Below are 14,826 nucleotides of genomic sequence, written 5' to 3'. Positions count from 1 at the left end.
TTTGTTGGGGATATTCTTAAAAGGCTTATGAATTCTTCCCTCCGAAGTTGTTTTTCTTTAAAAAAAAATTTTTTTTTTTTTAATTCTCACACTGAAGATCATGAAAAGTTTGTGTGGGGTGTGTTAGTAATGTCAAACTAATAGTTGCAGGGTCACGGGGTCACAGATTCATGCAATTGACAAGAAATATGCAATTGGATAGATCTCACCAATTGGGGTGCCCCTTTAAAAAATTCCTACCCATCATAACTGCAAAGTCCAGTATGAAAGTGATTACCTCAAATAAGTTTTTTTTTTTTTTTTTTTTATTTAGAGGATGCAGACCTGGGTTTCTATTTTTTCTGGTCCAATTAAACCGCTACTAATAACTATGACTTTTGGGGACTTGTGCTATCCATTTGTAAACTTTTCCACCATAAAATGTTTTGTAACATTGTCCAAGGAGGTGAGAAAATATTCAAACCAATAAAAGTGAAGGTTTATAAACCATATATGTATGACTTTGCAAAAGCCAACATTGAACCCACACAAAGTACACAGAAATATCACTGTCAGGTTGGCAAAACTTGCAGCAGATTATGCATGAAGTGGCAGAACAAAATGAATAAAAGTTTTAGTGATTTCAAACTTCAAGCAGATGAAACCCCAAAATAGGTGACAGAGGTGCCCTGAGTCATCAAACATAGATAGTTTAGTGGCACGAAACAGTCTCAATGGTCAGTAGGGAGTGATGTACAAGATTTAATTCATCACCCACTCATCCACCCACCTACTGTCCCATCCGATCCCCATCCATTCACCCAGCCACCCATCAGCCCATCCTCCCACCTACCCACTTAGACCGGTTGAGAAAGGCATCCTATGGACAACAAAGGAGAACAAGTGGGTCTTCAGTGCAGGGATGATTTTGCAGCCACTCAGTAGTGTGCTGTGGGCTCTGTTTCTCTTTCCTGATGACCTGCATCTACCCGTCTCTACATTAGGTAGGTGCCAGACACTGTGTGAGGTGCGAAGGAGAAAAGATGAATAAGATGCAGTACCTGCTTTCATGGTTCCAGAAGCAAAAGAGAGTTTTCAGACTTTTCGATCTGGTCTCTACTCTGAGGCTCCATTCTCAGAGAAGGTGGAAATAAGCAGTACCAAATCACTAAGTCCTGAAAAGACTCTCAGTGGGTGGCATCCAGATGGCCTAGAGACCTAGCTGGGCTTGCTTGCATACAGCAGAGATGAGAACTCATCCAGCTACAGCCACTGAATGTTTTCTGTGAAAAAGAAAAGGTGGGTTCTTTGGGATTCCAAAAATAGAAAACAATTTTGTGGGAGAGAACATATGAAACAGCCAAGGAACACTTTCATAGCATAATAAGCCCACAAATTTGCATTAAATACAGTCAGTGCTTTTTATGGCTGGTATAAAGTATTTCACCTCATTTTCTAGGAAAGGAAGAACTAGAATTGAGGAAAGCAAGTCCAGACTAAAGAGGCTTACCTTCAGCTCAGAAAAGGGAAGGTTCTTGCCCCCCTACCCACAATGGAGTTCATATTTCAACACAGTCTTCAGATCACAGTGAATTCTTTTGGTTTACCACCTGCTATGCTTCGCCCCCATGCCCCTTTTAGCTTAGAGGCCAGGCTCAGAGTCCTGTAAATAATACTAACCCGGTGCTAACCTCCTACACACCAAGCATTCCTGCCACTCCTAAATCCTGAGCGGAAGTGCATGTCCTTCAGCTTCCTTTACTCAGATCTTATTTCCTTTCTGGACAGAACATTCTCCTCCTCTGGCCACCCCTCTCCTCTACCCCCATTTTGAAGGGTAAACTTCATCAAATCTTTTTCAAATCCCAGTGGTCTGGGGGCCTCATTATTAGTGCCAAAGCACATCTTCTTGTGCGTGTCCAGCATATCATCTTCACATAGTAGGTCCTCAATAATTTGTTAAAAGCAAGGGAGGGACGCCTGGGTGGCTCAGTGGGTTAGGCGACTGCCTTCAGCTCAGGTCATGATTCTAGGGGCTTGGGATGGAGTCCCACCTCGGGCTCCCTGCTGAGCAGGGAGTCTGCTTCTCCCTCTGCCTGCCTCGCTCCCTGCTTGTGCACGCTCGCTCTCTCTCTCTCTCTCTCTCTCTCTCTGACAAATAAATCAATAAAATCTTTAAAAAAAATAAAAGCAAGGAAATGGGGGACGGTGGGGAGAAGGGTGGGAGGCAGAAGGAAGGACGGAAGGGAGAGAGCGAGGGAAAACAGAGAACAGTATAGAAAGGAAACGTAGAGAAAAGAATTATTTTATAAGGACCCGATGTTCCCGCTGATAAACACCACCCAACAATGAAACAGGCCCTTGTCCTCCTTAGGAAATGATCTAAGCACACTGCTGAGGTTTCTTTTCGGGGACATAACTTTCATGAAACAAACTAATCCACTGGAGTTACTGGTTCAAAGTGATGGTTCTCAGTGTTTTCTCATACTCTGGGGGCCAGACTGAGCTGTTCACTGTTACAATAAAATAATAGCCACATGCAAACATGCACACATTAACTTTCAGGAAATCTTTAAATGAACAGCAAGAGTGTTTTTACTTTTAACCCCTTCTCCAGCACACATGGAGGTGGAATTCTCACATACGTTGTCACGTGCTCATAGAGAACGAAGCAGATGAACACACAACAACAACCAAAAAGTCAAGCGAAGTTCCCAGAAATGGAATTTCTTGTAAATATTTAACCACCAGTATAAGACACAATCAGTTGTTTCTATTTCATCTGATGCAGAAAATCTGTATTGCATGATGTTCACAAGGAGTACCAGCGCATTCCCATTTTAGCAGCCATTCCTCAGTGTGAGGAATTCCAACACCACAGCAGGCTCACCTGGGGATACATGGGTTTGCACAGAGGACCTCTTGCAGGTGGGCCTCAAACCACATCAGGGCACATACTCCTCTGTCACCTTGGGCGGCTCAGTGCTTAGCACGGCAATACTGCAAAAAGCAATGAATTTAAGACCACTTTGAGCAACTATAAAGGAATTTTAAAAAATAAACCGAGTAGGGGCGCCTGCGTGGCTCAGTCGTTGAGCCTCTGCCTTCGGCTCAGGTCACGGTCCCAGGGTCCTGGGATCGAGCCCTGCATCGGGCTCCCTGCTCCGCGGGAAGCCTGCTTCTCCCTCTCCTGCTCCCCCTGCTTGCGTTCCCTCTCTCGCTGTGTCTCTCTCTGTCAAATAAATAAAATCTTTAAAAAAAATTAAAAAAATAATAAACCGAGTATATTATTATTATTAAAATTGTTATGTAAATAAAAGTAGGGGCGAATTATATCATTATTCTCAATAGTGGACTAGTCATACTCATCTCTACTAGTCGCTAAATATGTTATAAAGCTGAATTCGTTTGGGGTAACTGAAAACTTTAGATAAATGCTCTTGCTTCCACATGAGAGAAGAAAGAGAAGCAGTTTTCTGTCACTATGAGGTAGTTTAAAGTAGAGCTTCTTGAACTATCTGCAGTGGAGGACTAGGGTTTTTTTTAATTTCGAATCACAGACCAGTATTTTTGTAAAACAACAACAAAAACAAAGAATTACCAATGAAATAAAAAGCAAACACAAAACACAAGCTGAAGTTCGGATTCACTAAATATAAAATCACTTAAACTGCCGCAAAAGTTTCCAAAGGCTCGCTCTTGATCTCTGTATATTTTTGTCCGAACGACACACAGGGTACGCTAAAACCTTGCCATCTAAAGTATGGTCCTTGGACCGGCAGCACCGGCGTCACTTGGGCACTGGTGAGGACCTGGACTCTCACCCTCCACCTAGACTCACTGAATCAGAATCTACATTTTAACATGATCCTGGAGGGATCTGTGTGCACATTCAAGTATGAGAAGCATCGGTCCAAACCACAAAATCAAAAGCAACTGTACGGGCACGTGGGTAGACGCACATAACTTGAAGACCACAGAGTGTTTTATGATCAACTCACCATATTTTATATAATAGGTACCTGATAAATTCACCCTGAGGCACAGTTTAGGCCATTGTCAGCTAGGCCTGGCCTCCCTCTGCCCTGGAGCTCAAGATCTGATTCACTTGACTCTCCAGATCCACGGAAGATCAAGTTTCCCTAAGTTATACAATACTTCCCAAGGACTCGTGTTCTCGTGGTCACCTCCGCCCGTGGATTCCTCTTTCTGCCTGTGCTGGCTCAGTTCACGTTAACTGAGGTAGCAAACAACCCCTTTATCATCTTCAATGGAAGTCCATTCACCAAAGCATTTGTTGATTTTGCTACAACTCATAATAAAACAGAGACATATGGAGACTTTGTGAACATGACTTAAGAAAACTATATCTAAGCCAATCTAAAAGTTAACACAACGTTTCATGGATAAATCACACAAGAAACTTTCCCACAAAATTTTGAAATGCCCACCACCACTTCCATTATTTAATATTCTGCTGGTAGTGCCTAGCCCATGTAATTAGCAGTGCAAAGAAATTTTAGACGTTAGAATGGGAAATGAGACGATATGAAAGAATCCCCGGAAAACCCAATATAAACAAAAAATAAGACCAAACAATAAGAAAATTCAAAACATTGTAGAACATAAGGTGAATGTGGCCAATAGCTTTCATAAATATGCCAACACTAAGTTTGAAGACACAAGGGAAGAAAGGATTTCCCTTCCATTGCAACAACAAAGTTTAAATACCAAGAAAGAAGCTCATCGAAAAATATTTAAGATTTGAAGAAACACTTAAAAATGGGATTGAGGGACACAAAAGAAGAACTGAACATTTGGGAGGGTCCTGCATATTCTGGCATAGGATGACTCATTTTTCTAAAGAGTTCTCATCTTCTTAAATTAATATATAAATTTAACATAATCCCAATGAAATTACCATCCAGGTTTAAAAAAAACTTGACCAGCCAACTACAAATTTGATTCAGAAACATAAATATGCAAAAGTATCAAGAAAAATTCTGAAAAAGAAGTGTAATGAGAGGTTAGTGATTTGCCAGATGGTCCCAAAATGTCAATGAATGTGGTATTGGTGTGTTCGTGCATATGACAGTGGCTGAGAGTAAAAAAATCCAAAAATAGGTCCAAGAATACATGGGGATTTAATGTCTTAATAACGAGGAGACATCTCAAATCTAAGTATAGGGGTGTCTGGGGGGATAGTTTATTGGATAAATCATCCTGGGATAATTGAGTAACTGTTTGAAAAATATAGAAGGGGATTGGAGCTGTAACTTATTCCTTACACCAGGATAAATTTCAAATATATTAATGTTTTAAAATAAAAAGTGAAAACTTGAAAAACTTGAAAAAGTACGAAAGAATTTATTTAGAACTTGAAAAGAAAATACTTCTGACTATGCTATTAATACCAGAAACCGTAAAAGAAAAGACTGCAAATTAAGGTGCACAAAAATTACTCAAAGCAAAACTCACCACAAGAAAAAACCCAAGAAAAATGATGAAAAGAAAATACGTCTAACTTATTGTTATGGACTGAACTGTGTCCTACTCAAAACTCACACATTGAAGCCTTAACCCCAAAATATCATTTTAGGGCTAGTAATCTTTAGGGAGGTGATTAAAGTTAAAAGAAATCATACGGAATTAGACAAATACTCCATGATTTCACTTACATGTGAAGTCTGAAAAACAAAACAAACAAATGAAACTCACAGATACAGAGAAGAGACTCGTGGTTATCAGGGGGGAAAGCGGGTTGGGGGTGGGCAAAACGGGTGAAGGAAGCCACCTGTATGATGATGGATGGTAACTAGACTTATTGGGGTAATCACTCTGTAGCGTATGCAAATATCGAACTCAGCAGAAGTTGACATCGCAGGCCTGAGTCTGAAATCTGTAGGACAGGCTGTCAGGGAGACATTTCCTGAGTGCCTACCATATGCTGGACATGGAGCCAGTCTCAGAGTCCATGGAGTGGGTGGGGCATGGTCCCCACCAACAGCCTCACCAATTACCTAGGGAGCAAGACAGACATACATTCAGACAACTTCATTTATTGTGGCTAACTTATAAAGTTACTGTGCGAATATAAAGAAAATGTATTTAGCCATGGCCTTTACTCTGGAGGAGATGACCTCTGAATTGCCTTTTTTTGACAGAGAGAGACACAGCGAGAGAGGGAACACAAGCAGGGGGAGTGGGGGAGGGAGAAGCAGGCTTCCCGCTTAGCAGGGAGCCTGATGCGGGGCTCGATCCCAGGACCCTGGGATCATGACCTAAGCCAAAGGCAGACGCTTAACGACTGAGCCACCCAGGCGCCCCTACCACTTTATTTTTAAATGTACAATTCAGTGGCATTAAGTGCATTTATAGAGTTGGGCAAACATCACTCTGAATTGACCATTAAAGACTACGTAGGGGTTATTCCAATGTAGCAGACATTGTCACATGCTACAGAAGTCACATTCTCTCCCCACCTCCATTTTTTTTTTTTTACACAAATGGTATCATACTTCACACAGTGTTTTCACTCTTGTTCTTCTTTACCTAAAATATCTTGGAGGTTTTCCATATAGTTACATAAAACATTCCTTTTGCTTTTTACTTAACAGTTGTATACTATTCCACTGTCTGGATTAATATAATTTATGTAACTGGTCTTTCACTGATTATATAAATTTAGATGGTTTCTAATACTTTCCTATTACAAACAACACTACAGTGAGTAATAATGCACTTACATCACTTCTCACATCTTTAAGCATATCTATGGAATATGAAAGAAAATGGAATTGTGGGGGACCAGAGGAATTGTGGGAAAGAACAGAGAACTGTGGGAAACAAGGGGAATTGTGGGAGAGAACAAGGAATTGTAGGGGACAAGAGAGATTTTGGGAGAGAATAGGGAATTATGGGGGACAGGAGGAATTTTGGTAGAGAACAGGGAATTGTGGGGGAACAGAGGAACCGTGGGAGAGACTGGAGAATGGTGGGGAACCAGAGGAATTGTGGAAGAGAAGACAGAATTGTGGGAACAAGGATAACTGTGGAAGAGAAGAGAATTGTGGGAGAGAATGGGGGAATTATGGGAGAGACTAGAGAATTGTGGGCAACAAGAGGAATTGTGGGAAAGAACAGAACTGTGGGAAATAACGGGGAATTGTGGGGGAAAAGGAGAATTGTGGGAAAAAAGGAAAATTGTGGGAGAGAACAGAGACTTGTGGGAAACCAGGGAAATTGTGGGAAAGAATAGAGAATGGTGGGAAACATAGGGAATTGTGGGAGAGAACAGAGACCTGTGGGTGAGCAGAGGAATTGTGGGAGAGAACAGAGAACTATGGGAACAAGGGGAAATAGCTACAGAAAACAGAATTGTGGGGGGCCAGAGGAATTGTGGGAAACAAGTGGAATTATGGGGAAACACAGAGAATTGTGGGAGAAAACAGGGAATTATGGGAGGAAAAAGGGAATTGTGAGGCAAGGGGAATTATGGGAAAGAATACACAAAAGAACAGAGAATTGTGGGTATGACAGGGAATTGTGGGAAAGAACAGAAAATTGTAGGAGAAAACAGAGAATTGTGGGAAAGAACAGAGATTTGTGGAAAATAAGGGGAACTGTGGGAGAGAACAGAACTGTTGGGGACCAGAGGACTTGTAGGAGAGAATACAGAATGGTAGGAAACAAGGGGAATTGTGGGAGAAAGGGAATTGTGGGAAACAACAGGAACTATGGGAAAGCATGGAGGATTGAGGGAGACAAAGAGAATTATGGAAAAGTGCAGAGAATTGTAGGAAACAAGGGGAACTGTAAAAGAAAACAGAACCGTGGAGGACCAGAGGGATTGTCAGAGAGAACCGACAGTGGTATGGGAGCAGAGGAATCATGGGAGAGAACAAAATTGGTGGACCACAAGAAATGTGGGAGGGAATAGAGAATGTTGGGAATCAAGGGGACTTGTGGGAGAGAACAGGTAATTGTGGGGGACAAGAGGAATTGTGGGAGAAAAGAGAATTACGGGAGAAAACAGGGAACTGTGGGAAACAATAGGAATTGTGGGAAAGCATGGAGACTTGTGGGAGACAAAGGGAATTGTGGGAGAGAATGGAATTGTGGGGGAGCAGAGGAATTGTGGGAGAAAACAGGGACTTATGGGAAGCAAGGGGAATTGTGGGAGAGAGCAGAGAACTGTGCAGGAGCAGAGGAATTGTGGGAAAGAACAGGGAATCGTGGGAAACAATGGGAACTGTGGGAAAGCATGGATAACTGTGAAAAACAACAGCAATTGTGGAGAGAAGAGCTAATTGTGGGAGAGAACGGAGAATTGTGGAAAACAAGAGGAATTATGGGAAAGAATGGAGAAGTGCAGGGGAGCTAAGGAATTATGGGAGAGAAAAAGAATTGTGGGGGACCAGAGGAAATGTGGGAGAGAATGGGGAATTGTGAGAAAGCATGGAGACTTGTGGGAGACAAAGGGAATTGTGGGGGATAGTACAGAATTGTGGGAAACAAGGGAGCTTGTAAGAGAGAACAAGGAGTTGTGGGAGAGCAGAGGCACTGTGGGAGAGAACAGAATTGTGGGGCACCAGAGGGGTTGTGGGAGAATATAGAGAATTGTGGGAAACAAGGGGACTTATGGAAGAGAACAGAGTAGTGTGGGGGAGCAGAGGAATTGTGGGAGAGAACAGAATGGTGGGGGACCACAGGGAGTGTGGGAGAGAATAGAGAATGGTGGGAAACAAGGGAAACTGTCAGAGAGAACAGGGAATTGTGGGAAACAAGAGGAACTGTGGGAGAGAACAAAGAATTGTGGGAAACAATAAATTGTGGGAAGGAAAAGAATTGTGGAGAGACTAGGAAATTGTGGGAAAAGGGAAGAATTGTGGGAGACAAGGGGAATTGTGGGAGAGAACAGAGAACTGTAAGAAGAAAAAAAGACAACTGTGAGATAAAACAAGAAATGTGGGAGAAAAGAGTATTATGGGAGAAGGGAGAATTGTGAGAGATAATGGTATACTGGGTAAGAGAATGAAGAATTGTTAGAAATAAAGGGAATTGTGAGAGAAACAATTGTGGGAGATAAGGGAAAAATTGTGGGAAAGAAGAGACAATTGTGGGAGTGAATAGAGAATTGTGCTTGAGAGGGAATTGTGGGAGATGTGGAATTGTGGAAGAGGACAGAAAATGATGGGAGAGAATAAAGAATCATTGGAGAGAACAGAGAATTATACTTGAGAGAGGGAATTGTAGGAAAGAACAGGGAATGTGGGGCAAAAGGGAATTGTTGAAGTGACAAGGAATTGTGGGAGTCACAGGGAAGTGAGAAAGAGAAGGGAGAATTGTGGCAAGTAGAGAATTGTGGGGAAAACAGAATTGTGGGAGAAAAGAGGAATTCTGAGGAACAAAGAGAATTGTTGGAAAGAATAGGGAATTATAGTAGACACGGGGAATTCTGGGAAAGAATGCGGAATTCTGGAAAACAACAGGGAATTGTGGGCGTGATAGAAAATTTTGGGAGACACATGGAATTATTAGAGGGAGCAGAGAATTGTGGGAGAGAATATCATTGTGGAGAAAAAACAAAAATGCGGAAGACAAGGGGAATTTTGGGAAATAACAGAATAGTTGGAGCAATGTGGAATTGTAGGAGAGAGCGGGAAATCATGAGAAAAATAGAGAATTGTGCTCGAGACAGGAACTTGTGGGAAATCAGTTGCATCTCCATACACTAATAATGAACTATCGGTAAGAGAAAGTAAGAAAATAATCCCATTTATAACTGCATCAAAAAGAATAAAATACCTAGCAATGAATTCAGCCAAAAAGGTGAAAGACCTGTATATTGGAAACTGTAAGATGTTAATGAAAGACATAGAAGAGGACACAAATAAATGGAAAGACATTCCATACTCGTGGATTGGAAGAATCCATATTGTTGAAAGGTCCATACTACCCAAAGCTCCTTGTCATCAGTCAAAGCTCCTTGACATCAGTCTTGGAGAGAATTTTTTTGGATTTCACACCCTAAGCAAAGGCAACAAAAGCAAAAATAAACAAGTAAACAAGCAAACATCAACCTATATGGCTTCTGCACAGCAAAGGAAAGCATCAACAAAATACAAAGGCAACATACCAAATGGGCAAAAATATTTGCAAGTCATATATCTGATAAGGCATTAACAGCCAAAATATATAAAGAGCTCATATGACTCAATAGCAAAAAAAAAAAAAAAAAAGTCCAATGAGAAACTGGGCAGAGGAACTGAATGGACATTTTCTCAAAGAAGACATACAGATGGCAAACAGGTATACAAAAAGGTGCTGAACAGGGACGCCTGGGCGGCTCAGTCAGTTGAGCATCCAACTCTTCGTTTCAACTCAGTTCAGGATCTCAGGGTCCTAGGATGCAGCCCTGTATCAGGCCCTGCGCTCAGCAGGAAGTCTGCTCAAGGATACTTTCCCTCTCCCCCTGCCCCTCCCCTCCGCTCATGTGCACTTGCTCTCTCTCTCTCTCTCTCATCAATCAATAAATCTTTTTTAAAAAGGTGCTGAACATCACTAATCATCAGGGAAATGCAAATCAACCCAACGGAGACTTCACTTCACATCTGTTAGAATGATTACTCTCAAAAAGACAAGAAATAACAAGTTGGATATGGAGAAAAGAGAACCCTTATGAACTGTTGGTTTGAATGTAAATTGATGTAGCCACTGTGGAAAAACTATGGAGGTTCCTCAAAAAATTAAAAATAGAACTTCCCTATGATCCAGCAATTCCACTGGGTATTTATCCAAAGAAAATGACTAACTCAGAAAGATACATGCACCCCTATGTTCACTGCAGCACTATTTAAAATAGTTAAAACATAGAAGTAAACTAAGTGTCCACTGATGGACAAATGGATACAAAAAATGTGATACACACACAATTTAATATTATTCAGCCATATTAAAGGACGCAATTCTGCCATTTGTGACATGGATAGACCTTGAGGCCATTTTGCTAAGTGAAGTAAGTCAGACAGAGAAAGACAAACACTGTATGATCTCACTTATATGTGGAATCTAAAAACAAACAAGCAAAAAAACAACAATTAAAAAACCAAATTCACAGAACATATTGGTGGTTGCCAGAGGCTGGAAGTGGGGATGGGGTGAAATGGATGGAAGTGGTCAAAAGGTACAAACTTCCAGGTGTAAAATAAATTAAGTCCGGGGGATACAATGTACAGCATGGTGACAACTGTTAACAGTACTGTCTTACACATTTGAAGTTGCTAAGACAGCAGATCTTAAAAGTTCTCATCAGAAGAAAAAAAATGGTCTACCTGTGCAGTGACGGATGTTAACTAGACTTATTGGGGGTGATCATTTCACAATATTTACATATATCCCAGCATTATGGTGTACACCTAAAGCTAATCTAAAATTATATGTCAATCATATCTCAATTTAAAAAATATTTTTAAAACCCTGCCACAAAAATTGTTGGAGAGACAGGGAGTTATGGAAGAAACAGACAATCATGGGAAACAACAGAGAACTGTGTGAGACAGGGAATTGTGGGAGATCATAAAAAATTGTGGGAGACATGGGGAATTCTGAGAAAGGACAGAGAATTGTTGGAAAGGGAATTGTGGGACAAACTGGGGAACTGTAAAGGGAGGAATATTATGAGAGAGCCAAGAATTGTGAAAGAGAGTGGAGAATTGGGGAGAGATAGGGAATTATAAAAGAAACAGGCAATTATGGGGGGAAAAAGGAGAATCATCCAGAAGACATGGAATTGTGGGAGCTCTAAGAAGTACAAAAGCAGCACTTTGTAAACATACGCTACTGTAGGTTTGGAAAGGAGACTTATTTTACAAGGACCAGTCATAAGTTCAGTTTGTAATTACAAAAGACCTTCAATTTTTCTTCTCTGCTAAACCCTTGAGTCTGACAGCAGGAGTTCATATCACACTACCACAGATTGGCAAACCCACATGCACTGTCTTGTATAGGCAGATGTACACACACATACACAATACACACGTATACTCTCACACACACACTTGTACACGTACACATACACACACAAACACAACATACATAGAAATATATATGCACACATATCTTGGAAATTTCAAACATGATAACAGAAATAAACTAATAAAATGGTTGGGAAATTTTTTAAATCTTACAAAAAATAAAACAAGATGAAAAAGTGATAGAATAATATATAAGAAAATTAGAGAGTCAGTCCAGGAATCCAACATATGAGAAATAGAGGTTCCTTAAAAGAGACAATGAAGAAAGAGGGAGTGGAGCAAGTTATCAAGAAAATTAATAATACAAGAAAATATCCCCAATGTGAAGGTTATGGGTTTCCAGAATGAATGGTCCCATCAGGTACCAAGCCAATGAAAGCAAAGAGGTCTATATCAGCACACCTCTTTTCAGGCCACTAAAAGAAAGAGAAGTTAAAAATATTGTTGAGCGAAAAAAAGAAATGACACTTGACTTTTCAACATCAACAATAGAAACTAAAAGACAATGAAGCAACTGCTTAATAATTCTGAGAGAAATGTTTCTAAACCTAGGATTATATATCCAAACTACCAATCACGTGGGAGGGTAAACCACAGACGGTTTCTGGTTTTCAAGACCTCAAAAACTGATGTGCTCCCAAAACAATGCAAAGAAGAATACAGGGTATCCAAGAACCAGAGATCCAACACAGGATAGGAAAAGGCTGAAAGGAAGTGCCAAGAAGATGACTAGCAGAAATCACTTCCGAACATTTTAGAATTGGGCAGTGGCAGAGGGGAGGTGCTTATCTGTGAGAGAGGGCTCAACGGAAAAAAGGGAAACATATACATTAGCTGATGTATTTAAATGCATTGGGAGGAGATTTACAATGCAGACAGGAAGCTTAGGGATAACCTAAAAATCCGGACAAAGGGGGAAAAGGCAAGTTATTAAATTCTATTGAAAAAGTTGTACGAGAAAAAAAATCATCTTTGGTCATAACAAACAGTCCCAATAATGTAAATACTAAACTGTGATGTATCCAAAACCATGTAACTATTGGCACAGGGGAGGGACACGTGTGTTTGTGTTAGCATGTTTTTTGGAACATGGAAGGAAAAGTAGAAGAAACAGGTAAAGAGCAGTAAGTCTTTGCCTGCTGAGAGTGGAAATTGAGGTTGAAAGTGCCCCCCCAGTCTCCCTACCCACCTATAGCTCTCCTTTAATGCCCTGTTTGGTAGCTCCTTCTTTATAAAGCATCCTTGTTCTTTCCTTCCTATCCACTTTTGGCACATGACTCTCGAAACAGTCACTTCTGCCCCTTTGTCTCCAATAGTCTGCACATACATACACTGAGATGTAACAATACGGTTATTTGTTTGCTTGCCTATCTCTCCAATTACCAGAGGTTTTGGGCCTTCTTGTGCCATACGCCCCCGTGGATTGTGGTGAAGGCTGTAAGTGTCTTCTCAGAATAATATTTTTACGTATATAAAACAAAATACAAGAAATCACTAACGAAATCAATTATATTAAAAAGAAGTTATCCGCATATTTTAGAAAAACAGATTTTGATCATTAAAGGTCAGGTTCCCCAGGAAATATACATTGATATAACATAGATTTTAAAATGCTGTCTTGATCCAGTTTGGTCAGTTCCCTTTTTTGAGCAGCTAGGTCCACACTCACCAACCACCTCCCTTGCTGGGCTCTCATACTCTGCTCCAGAGCCTACCTCACCTGTTCCTTCCCCCTGACCCCCTGGCTCACGAAGGACTCCAGCACTTCTGCATGTGGCATCCCACCATGTGATGTATAACCCCCCTCTTGGGATCTATGAGCACAATAAACTGTTTATTCAATGGTAGCTGTTTCCAGATCTGATCAACTTCACCAAATCTAAATAATAATCAACAATTAAACTTATTAAAATGGCTGAGACTCCAAGCAATGTGCATCAGAGTGCTCTCATGAACAGCAATGAGAGAGCGATGGGAGGTCTGGGCAAAGGGAGAAGTCGAACTGTGATTGCAGTCACAATGGAAGCCTCAGTCCCTGACACTGGGAGGGCCCTTCTGAGGTGACCTCCTTGAGGCGAGAGCCTGGGGTTTATGTACCCTTGCAGAGGCCACTTGGAGGCAGCAGCCTGTCCCCAAGGAGAGGATGTGATTTTGCCTGAGGCAGTTCTCTTTGGCAGAGGGCAATTCCTGGAGAGAGACTCAGCCCAGCGGTGTCAGCTGCTAACAGCCCCCAGCACCCTGGAGATGGCCCACCGGGCCCTGAAGGGCCATCTGGGCATGCTTCACAGTTCCATCACAGTGATACAGAAAGGCATACTTCTTAGTAACACTTTTAAGTAACAAGATAAAATTATCTTAATTTCAAAGTAGTGATGAATAGTATTTTAAGACAGAAACAACCATCATTTGTGACAATTTCTCTGTGGTTTCTATTAGTGCTACATATTGCTGACACTACTAGGATTTGTTGCCTGCATTCCTGGTGGAAAAAATACTGAATTTCTGTTAGAGATAAGTGAAAATACAGACCTTCAAGTCCACACACCCAGTTAAGAAGGCCTTGGGAGCCGGAACCTTGATTTGTTCATTTTGGGATCTCCAGAGTTGGCCGCAGTTCTGGACACCTGCTGATGTTATTTGAGTCATTACTATAATTACAACTGATGAGATACAATTTAAAAGATAGGAACTTAAAACTAACACCTCTAAAGCAACCCTTCTGCGGCTTAAAGGAGCTATAGTAGAGAGCCTCGCTCTGTGGAAGTCTCTGGCTCAGCCCAAACTCTCCCTGCCCGCGCTGGTAGGGAGGGGC

The 14,826-nt window shown here is 41.2% G+C and overlaps 1 protein-coding gene across 3 annotated transcripts in view; it reads right to left on the bottom strand.

Annotated features, from left to right (window-relative positions):
- MID1 (midline 1) overlaps positions 1-14,753 on the bottom strand; it is a 591,209-nt gene extending 576,456 nt beyond the window's left edge. For 2 of the 3 annotated variants that reach the window (XM_073902107.1, XM_073902106.1), the window contains exons 1-3: positions 14,544-14,752; positions 2,870-2,979; positions 1,041-1,262 (exon numbers count right to left, since the gene is read on the bottom strand). The gene's annotated coding sequence lies outside the window, so the exon portion shown is untranslated. Of the gene's footprint in view, positions 1-1,040; positions 1,263-2,869; positions 2,980-14,543 lie in introns of all 3 variants that reach the window. The other variant, XM_025857736.2, reaches the window with a different exon arrangement.
- Positions 14,754-14,826: the final 73 nt, after the last annotated feature.

The sequence above is a fragment of the Callorhinus ursinus genome, unplaced genomic scaffold, assembly GCF_003265705.2.
Source record: "Callorhinus ursinus isolate GAN/ISIS: 27379988/994484 unplaced genomic scaffold, GSC_fseal_2.0 scaffold16, whole genome shotgun sequence".
Taxonomy (NCBI): Eukaryota; Metazoa; Chordata; class Mammalia; order Carnivora; family Otariidae; genus Callorhinus; species Callorhinus ursinus.
This window is presented reverse-complemented; position numbering and strand designations above follow the sequence as displayed.